This window comes from Piliocolobus tephrosceles, chromosome 16 (genome assembly GCF_002776525.5).
Source record: "Piliocolobus tephrosceles isolate RC106 chromosome 16, ASM277652v3, whole genome shotgun sequence".
NCBI lineage: Eukaryota > Metazoa > Chordata > Mammalia > Primates > Cercopithecidae > Piliocolobus > Piliocolobus tephrosceles.
In genome coordinates this window covers 6,718,813-6,728,176 of record NC_045449.1, presented here as the reverse complement: position 1 = coordinate 6,728,176, position 9,364 = coordinate 6,718,813, and the positions used below count along the sequence as shown (strand labels likewise).

The 9,364-nt window shown below is 40.2% G+C and overlaps 1 long non-coding RNA gene across 1 annotated transcript; it reads left to right on the top strand.

Moving 5' to 3' along the window:
• The first annotated feature begins 4,113 nt into the window (after positions 1-4,113).
• On the top strand, positions 4,114-7,458 carry LOC111521295. The gene is made up of 3 exons (XR_002724912.2): positions 4,114-4,177; positions 6,044-6,149; positions 7,100-7,458. It is a non-coding gene; the product is annotated as an uncharacterized LOC111521295 (long non-coding RNA).
• The last annotated feature ends 1,906 nt before the right edge of the window (positions 7,459-9,364 follow it).

Here is a 9,364-nt window from a genome sequence, read left to right as displayed (position 1 = left end):
TGAGACGGAGTCTTGCTCTGTCACCCAGGCTGGAGTGCAGTGGTGCAATCTCGGCTCACCGCAAGCTATGCCTCCTGGGTTCACACCATTCTCCCGCCTCAGCCTCCCAAGTAGTTGGGACTACAGGCACCTGCCACCGTGCCTGGCTAATTTTTGTTTTTGTAATTTTAGTAGAGATGGGGTTTCACCGTGTTAGCCAGGATGGTCTCGATCTCCTGACCTCGTGATCTGCCCACCTTGGCCTCCCAAAGTGCTGGGATTACAGGCGTGAGCCGCCACGCCCAGCTGAATTTATCCATTTTTTCATGCTACCCAATTTGTTGGTGTATGATTGGTCACAGTAACCTCTTATGATCCTTTGTATTTTCATGGTATCAGTTGGAATGACTCATCCTTCAGTTATAATTTTATTTACATCTCATCTCTTTCTTAGTTTAGTTAAAGGTTTGTCAATTTTGTGTTTTTCAAAAACCCAACTCTTTGTTTCATTGGTTTCCTTTTATTGTTTTTCTAGTCTCTATTTCATTTATTTCTGGTCTAAATTTTATTATTCCTTTTGCTCACTTTGGGCTTTGTTCTTATTTTTGTATTTCTTTGGGGTGTAACTTTAGGTTGTTTATGTGAGATCTTTTCTTTCTTTAACGTAATCATTTGTTGCTGTGAACTTCCCTACAATAACTGCTTTTGTTGCATCCCATACATCCCATTTTGGGTTTTTTTTTTTTTTTTTTGGTTTTGTTTGTCACAAGATATTTTTGTCTTTTCTTTAAATTTCTTCTTTGACCCATTGGTTTTCCAGGAGCGTGTTGCTTAATTTCTGCATATTTGTGAGTTTTCCAATTTTCCTCCTATTATTTCTAGTTTCATTTCATTGGGATTGGAAAAGATATTTCATATGATTTCAATCTTCATAAATTTGTTAAGACTTATTTTGTTACTTAACATGTGATCTATACTGGAGAATGTTCTATGTGGGCTTAAGAAGAATGTGTATGTTGTTTCTGTTGGATAGAATATCACATATATGTTCATTAGATCTATTTGGTATCTAGTGTTTAATTCCACTGTTTCCTTATTTATTTTCTGTCTGGATGATCCATCCATTGTTGAGTGGGGGTATTGATTTCTTCTACTATGTATTGCTGTTTTATGTCTTCCTGATGAATTGACCCTTTTGTTAGTATATAGAATGACCTTCTTTGTCTCTTATGACAGTTTTTGACTTGAAGTCTATTTTGTCTCATGTAAGTATAGCCACCTTTGCTCTCTTTTGGGTATCATTTTTATGGGATGTGTTTTTCATCCATTCACTTTCAGGCTATTTGTGTCCTTAAATCAAAAGTGAGTCTCTTGTAGACAGCATGTAGTTGGGTCTTATTTTTGAAAATCCATTTATCGGCCAGGTGCAGTGGCTCGCACCTGTAATCCCAGCACTTTGGGAGGCCGAGGCAGGTGGATCATGAGGTCAGGAGTTCAAGACCAGCCTGGCCAAGATGGTGAAACCCCATCTCTGCTAAAAATACAAAAATTAGCTGGGCATGGTCGTGGGTGCCTGTAATCCCAGCTACTCAGGAGGCTGAGGCAGGAGAATGGCATGAACCCGGGAGGCAGAGGTTGCAGTGAGCCAAGATCAGGCCACTGCACTCTAGCCTGGGTGAGAGAGCGAGACTCCATCACAAAAAAAAAAAAAAAAAAAAAAAAAAAAAAAATTCCGTTTATCCACTCTATGCCTCTTGATGAGAGAATTTAGTCTATATACATTAAAGTAATAATTGATAGGTAAGGACTTACTATTGCTATTTTGTTAATTGTAGTTCCTTTCTTCCTCTCTTGTAGTCTTCCTTTGTGGCTTTATTATTATTGTTTGTGGTGGTATGCTTTGATTCTTTGTTTTTTTTTTTTTTTTTTTTTGAGACGGAGTCTCGCTCTGTCGCCCGGGCTAGAGTGCAGTGACCGGATCTCAGCTCACTGCAAGCTCCGCCTCCCGGATTTACGCCATTCTCCTGCCTCAGCCTCCCGAGTAGCTGGGACTACAGGCGCCCGCCACCTCGCCTGGCTAGATTTTTGTATTTTTTAGTAGAGACGGGGTTTCGGTGTGTTAGCCAGGATGGTCTCGATCTCCTGACCTCGTGATCCGCCCGTCTCGGCCTCCCAAAGTGCTGGGATTACAGGCTTGAGCCACTGCGCCCAGCCAATTCTTTGTTTTTTTATCTTTTGTGTATCTACTATAGGATTTTTTTGTGTGTGATTACCATGAGGCTTACATAAAACATCTTGTAGTTATAATAGTCTATTTTAAACTGATAACAACTTAATTTTTATTACATACAAAGACTATACACTTTTACTTCTCCCCTCACATTTTTATTATTTATATCACAATTTACGGCTTTTTATATTGTGTATCCAACTATATACCATCATCATGGTATTAGAGAATTGTGAGTTTGACTATACTTACCTTTATCAGTGAGTATATGTTTTCATGTTGCTGATACATGTTCCTTTCATTTGAACTTGAAGATCTCCCTTTCATTATTTCTTGTAAGGTAAGTTCGGGGTGATGAACTTCCTAAGTTTTGGTTTGTCTGGGAAGGTCTTTGTCTTTCTTTCCTTTTTGAAGGATGGCTTTGCTGGGTATGTTTTTGGTTGGCAGTTTTTTTTCTTTCAACACTTTGAGTATATCATTCCACTCTATCTTGGTCTGCAGGGTTTTTGGTGAGAAACCCACTGATAGTCTTACGGAGGTTTCTTTGTATGTGTTGAGTTGTTTTTCTTTTGCTGCTTTAAAAATTCTCTGGTAAAAGGAATTTGAGGAGATAAAAAATAAATAAAATAAAACAAAAGGAAAAAATTATCTCTTTGTCTTTGATTTTTGACTATTTGATTATAATGCATCTTGGTGAAGACGTCTTTATTCTCCATGTATATGGAGTTCTTTGGGCTTAATGGATCTGGGTGTTTTGTTTTTTTTTTTTTTTTTTCTTTACAGATTTGGAAAGTTTTCTGTCATTATATTTTAAAATAAGCTTTCCTTCCATTTCTCTTTCTCTGGTCCTTTTGGGATTTCTACGATATGTATAGTAGTTTGCTTGATGTTTTCCTGTAAGTCCAGCACAGTTGAGCCAGCTGCTAAGATCCATGCCTGTTGTTAATGTTCATGTTCTCTCAGCAGCAGTTAATGTGGGTCATGCACAGTGGTGTGTTGGACCTCACACATGGTGGGGTGGGGCATGCAGGTTGTGTAGACTCATTAGGTGGAGGGTCCTCAGGTGAGTCATCTGGTGGGATTTGTGGGCAAGTCTCCTGCTGGAGTCTGTGAGCTAGTTGGCAGAATCTGTGGTTGGTTGTTGAAACCACATGCTGGTTGCTGTGCACTCCATTCCCTTCTCCCTGTTCCTAGATGATCAGTCATGCTGATCATCTGCATTCTGGGCGGGGAGACAGAAGTGAGCCTCCTGGGCAATGTTCTTCAAGTCTAGGGAAGCCAGGTGTTCACTATGCTTTTACCTTCCCCTGTGGACAGATTGAAGACCAAAGGAGCTTCTCTCAGCACAAGCTGTGCCTCCTTGGGGGAGGGCTGATGCAGGTAAAGTGGAACTGCACTTCTTACCCTTTTCGATGCTTCCACTCTTGGGTTGATTTGCTCCAGTGGGGTGCTGGAACCTCAGCCAGACTCCAGGCCTCTCACATAATGATTCTTATCTGTCACTGCCTGCCTTAACTGGTGTTTCTATTGGGAGATGAGAGCTGGAGCATCCTATTCTGCCCTGTTACTGATTTCACTCCTGGACTGAATTTTGAAGAATGAACAGAACTCACTACTAGATGTATAAAGAGAAAAGAGCATCCTAAGCAGAGGGAACTCCAGGTACAAAGGCACAGAAATTTAATATATCAAGGTGCTTGTGACGGACAGTAGGTTTTTTGTGGGACTTGGATGTAGGTTTCATGGAAGGGGACAGTAGGAGTGTGTAATTGCAAAGTTGGTCAGGGGCCAGATTATCATGGACTCATGTGTACAGTGAAAACTATAAAAGAAAATGGAAAACTTGTGATGACTCTGCTTATTGAACTTTACCAGCGAAGACTTTTCCTTCTATCTGAGCAGGATTTTAGACATGGATTCATCAATGAGCATTTGCCGCACTGTACATGGGAGAAGTCAGGAGTAAAGGTATGTACAGTCACAGTTTGTGAGACAGGCAATAAGATGAATTCATTCAACTAATTCATTCAACTAATATTTGTTAAGTATTTACCACATACCCCCAAACTTGTAGAAATTGAAGACACAGCAGTGAATAAAGTGAAAAAATTCCCACTCTTATTCTATTATACTCCATGTATTTACTATACATATATATATATATTCTGGAGTATTTTAAAGCAAATCCCAGACATCATGTCATTTCACCTTTGAATATTTTAGTATGTATCTTTAATTCATAAGGACTTTAAAAATACATAGCCTTCATACATAACTACCATATCATTTATCATATCATAATATATAATGCCATGGTATCATTTAATAGTATGCATTTATATTTTCATTAGTGTTTAAAAATGTCTTTTTAAAATTAGTTACTTTGGGCCAGGTGTGGTGGCTCACGCCTGTGATCCCAGCCCTTTGGGAGGCCCAGGCGGGCAGATCACTTGAGAGCCAGGAGTTCGCATCCAGCCTGGTCCGCATGGTGAAACCCCATCTCTACTAAAAATACAAAAATTAGCCGGATGTGGTGGCATGCACCTGTAGTCCCAGATACTCGGGAGGCTGAGGCAGGAGAATTGCTTGAACCTGGGACGCAGAGGTTGTAGTGTACAGAGTGTGCGCCATTGCACTCCATCCTGGGTGACAGAGCAACTCTATATCAGTAAATAAATAAATAAAATTAGGTGCCTTGAATCCAGGTTCAAATCCAGGGTCACATATTGTATTTGATTGACATGTCTCTTGTCTCTATTAAAATCTAACACCTCCCTAGCCTTCCTTTGGTATTCTTTTTTTTAATGCCTCTTAACAATGTTTTAAAAATTATCATATAGTAAAATTAGCTTTTTGGTATACAGTTCTATACATTTTAACACGTGTATAGATTCATGTAACCAACGACCACAGTCAGTATACACAACAGTTTTTTCACCTGCATGTGTGGGGTAGGAGGGGATTTGGTGGTTGATCCTCTGTGACACACTGTTAAGCACCCCCTTGATTTTGGCTCCATGGCTCACCCTTCCACCCTGAACCTCCCAGGGCTGAGCCTTTCCAGGTTCTGCGGGAGTTTAATGGCTCACTTTCCACTGCGTTACTCTTCTTCAGGGTTAGGAAAATTAAACCGCCTGAGGTTCCGCATCGTATTGTGGAATTCAGACTCGAACCCAGGTTTTCCATCTTCAAACCTCTATGTTTAAAATTTATTATATAAAACTAGAAAAAAGCCTGAGCACTTAGAGTACCAGGAGAACCAATTTCAGAATATAGATGCAGGATTCCTAAATAAAATAGTAACAAACTGAATCTAGCACAAATGAATGAAAAATCTATGCACGGTAGATAACTCAATAAATAAATATGAAGTAAAGTGAGGTACCATTTTTGTGCATAGGTTACTAAGTTGGCGGAGATTTTAAGAGAAATACTATCAACTCCAGGCAATGGATGGAGAAAATAGGCATTCTTATATGTTTCCGGTGTGAAACCAAAAATTGGTACCGCCTTTCAAGGGGTCAGTTTTACTATATATAACAGAACTCTTAATATTTCATGCAACTTTTAACCCAGAAGTTCCACCTCTAGGAATTTATTTTCAGGAAGCAATCATGATATTCACAAAAATTTAGCTATGAGGATATTCATTTCAGTGTTATTTATAATACTGAAAATTAATAACAATGTATCTGTCCACTAATATGGACTTCATAAAACAAAATACCAGACACAAAATAACGTTGAAGAATAGTTTTAATAACATGAACATATGATAATGTTATAGTCAGTGAAATACATAGTTTCAAAACAGTATTTTTTTTGTATTACAAGGGATTATGTTGCAAGTAATGAAAACTCAACTAAAAATGGCTTAAGAGAAAGAAAAGGAAGATATTGATTCATAATACTGGAAAGTCCAGGGTCAAAATGTCTTCAGGTAAGACTGCATCCAGCCTCATCCTCAGTAATCTGTTTCCATCTCTTGGTTTGGTTTTACTTGCAGATAGACTCTCTAAAAGCATTGCTAAAGAGAGCTACTGGCAGCTCTGGGATTATGCTTTAGCAACTTAATAATCTAACAGGAAAAGAGAATTTCCTTTCAAATCATTCTAGCAAAAATCCTAGGGCTGAATCTCATTGGCCAGATCTGGCTCATGTACTCCTCTCTTTAACTGAGAAGAGGTGTGAGTCCCATTTGAACTGTCATAATAATGAGAGCTGAAATTGATTGAGTATTGACTATGTGTCAGATTATGAGTCTAAGTCCCAGGATTTGATGTGTAACTAAGCAATTTAACCTTCCTAAACCAGAAAAGAACACATAATCTGTGTCCTCTGTATTATTTCACTAAATTCTCTTGGCAATCCTACTGAAACAGATTCCATAACCACCCTCATTGTATGGATGAAGAAACTGAAGCTCAGGCAGGTTAATTATTGGCTTAGTCCATTTAGCGTTGCTATAAAGGCACACCTGAGGCTGGGTAATTTCTAAAGAAAAGAGGCCAATTTGGCTCATGGTTCTGTAGGCTTTACAAGAAGCATGGCACTGGCATCTGCATCAGGTGAGAGCCTCAGGCTGCTTCTACTAATGGTGGAAGGTGAAGGGGAGCCAGCATGTGCGGAGATCACATGGCCAGAGAGGAAGCAAGGTGTGGAGGCGGTGCCAGGCTCTTTTTAACAATCAGTTCTCCTGGTAATGAATAGAAGAACTTACCCTTGAGGGAAGACACTAATTTACTGATGAGGGACCCACCCCCATGACCCAAATACCTCCCATTGGGCCCCACTTTCAACATTAGGGATCAAATTTCAACATGGGATTTGAAGGGGACAAACATCCAAACTAAAGCAAGTTTCTTTCTTTCTTTCTTTTTTTGCATATAGATGTCAACGCAAAAATTGCACAGATAAAATCAAGTAGGCAAGGAAGTCTTTATTCAAAGCTATTACAATGGGAAAGAGGCCAGAACTAAAATCTGAATTTACCTCCCCTGAAACAGAGTAGGAGAGTTTTTCAGAGCTGAAGTGTAGGGGGATCACAAGTTTCTTATTTAAGTTGAAAGAATTAGCAAATGATGCAATTCACTCACATGGATTGAGAATATGGGAGACAGCAGTTCTTCAAAGAAGAATCAGATGCTGCTTCAGACCTTGACTATAAAGCCCAAAACATAAGTAAAGAAAAACAAAACAACCCCATAGAATAAACAAGGATATAAAAACTTTAAAAGTCTACTATTCATATACTTGGAAAGGTACAGAATAGATTGTACCTGTGTTATAAGAGCAGAATAAGATCCTGATACTTTTTTTTTTTTTTGAGACGGAGTCTCGCTCCGTCGCCCAAGCTAGAGTGTAGTGGCCGGATCTCAGCTCACTGCAAGCTGTGCCTCCCGAGTTCTCGCCATTCTCCTACCTCCGCCTCCCGAGTAGCTGGGACTACAGGCGCCCACCACCTCGCCCGGCTAGTTTTTTGTATTTTTTAGTAGAGACGGGGTTTCATCGTGTTAGCCAGGATGGTCTCGATCTCCTGACCTTGTGATCCGCCCATCTCGGCCTCCCAAAGTGCTGGGATTACAGGCTTGAGCCACGGCACCGGCTGATACATTTTAAGAGAAGAAAAAAGGGCCCTTAAAAATTAGGGCAAAGAGTGGACCTGAAAAATGTAACAGAAGAGTTGGAAGATAAACTTGAGGAAATCGCCCAAGAAGACACAGAGATGAAAAATAGGAAAGCAAAGATAAAGAAGATTAGAGATTAAGACTGGCGTGTTCAATATCTGAATAATATGTGTTCAAGAGAGAAAAAGAACATGTAGGAGAGGCAGTCATCAAGAAAACCATACAGAAAAGTTTACTCAAAACTCATGAAGGACATGAGTTTCCAGATTGAAAGAATTCTTCAAGTGCCCAGAGAAATGGATGAAAAAAGACCTGTCGAGACACATTATCATGGAATTTCAGAACACAGAGTCCAAGAGATTGTAAAAGCTTGGAGAGCAAGGGAGAGGGTACATACGAAGATAAAATATAAAGGATCGGGAATCAGCTTTGGCTTTGCCGGCTTCAATAAACAATGGTAGAGGCAAGAGACACCAGAGCAGTGCTTTTCAAAATTCTTAAGAAAAACTATTCCCAGCCTAGAATTCTGCACCCAGCTAAATTATCAACCAAATATGAGTGCAAAATAAGGACATTTTCAGATATGCAAGATTTACTTCACATGCATTCTTTCTCAAGGGGCCACTGGAGGCTGTGCTTCTTGAATGAGAGGACAAGCCAAGAAAGAACCTATGGGGCACAACAGGTAGGAATCTAACACAGGAGAGTGGTGAAGGGACTCTAGGGTAAGGGTGACGGGAGAGTCCAGAATGACAGTTATGAACTAGGTGCAGAAGGAAACACGTCCAGCCTGAAGAAGCGGGACACCAGGACTCCAAGGAGAGACACAATGAGGGCATCCATCACCACCGTCCCCACTGCCATCACGCTAACTTTTAAATCAGGGACTCAATACCCAGCGTCTGGCCCAGATTTTTCCTCTGTACTTACCTTATTTTGACCACATGCTGATAAAGTTCCTGCTCATTCCTCCAATGCTCTGATACTTGATCTGCTGTGGGTGTTGTCTAGAAATGTTCTGCCTTGACCTCTTCTGGGAAGTGGACGGGAAGCTGTGATGAGCAGAATATACAGAACAGCCATCTCCTTCTGACTATGTCCTAGCCAAATATTAAAACCCGGCCCATTCTCCAGTGCTACCGTATGTCTCACCTGTGCTGAGCCCAGTGACTCCCAGTGTTACTCACCATCTGACTCAATGATTTTCCCATAAAAGGCTCTTATAAATGCTTAGGCAAGCTGAAGCCAGACAATGACCGAGAGGCTGTCCAGTTTATCTTCTCCTGAGCCTTCCTCAAACAGTGGTAACATCACCCTTTCCTTATTCTTCTAGATTGATGCTTGCTGCTCAGTTTTTCAAAACTGAGTCATGCTGTTTAGGGATGTATATATTGGTGGAAAACTGTAAAGGAAATAGGAGAATGATTAACATAAATCATCATCGTGGTTGTCACTGTGGGTGGAGAAGAGACCACAGTTGGGAAGGGATAAGCAGAGATTTCTAAAGGACTGGTTTTGTTTTATATCT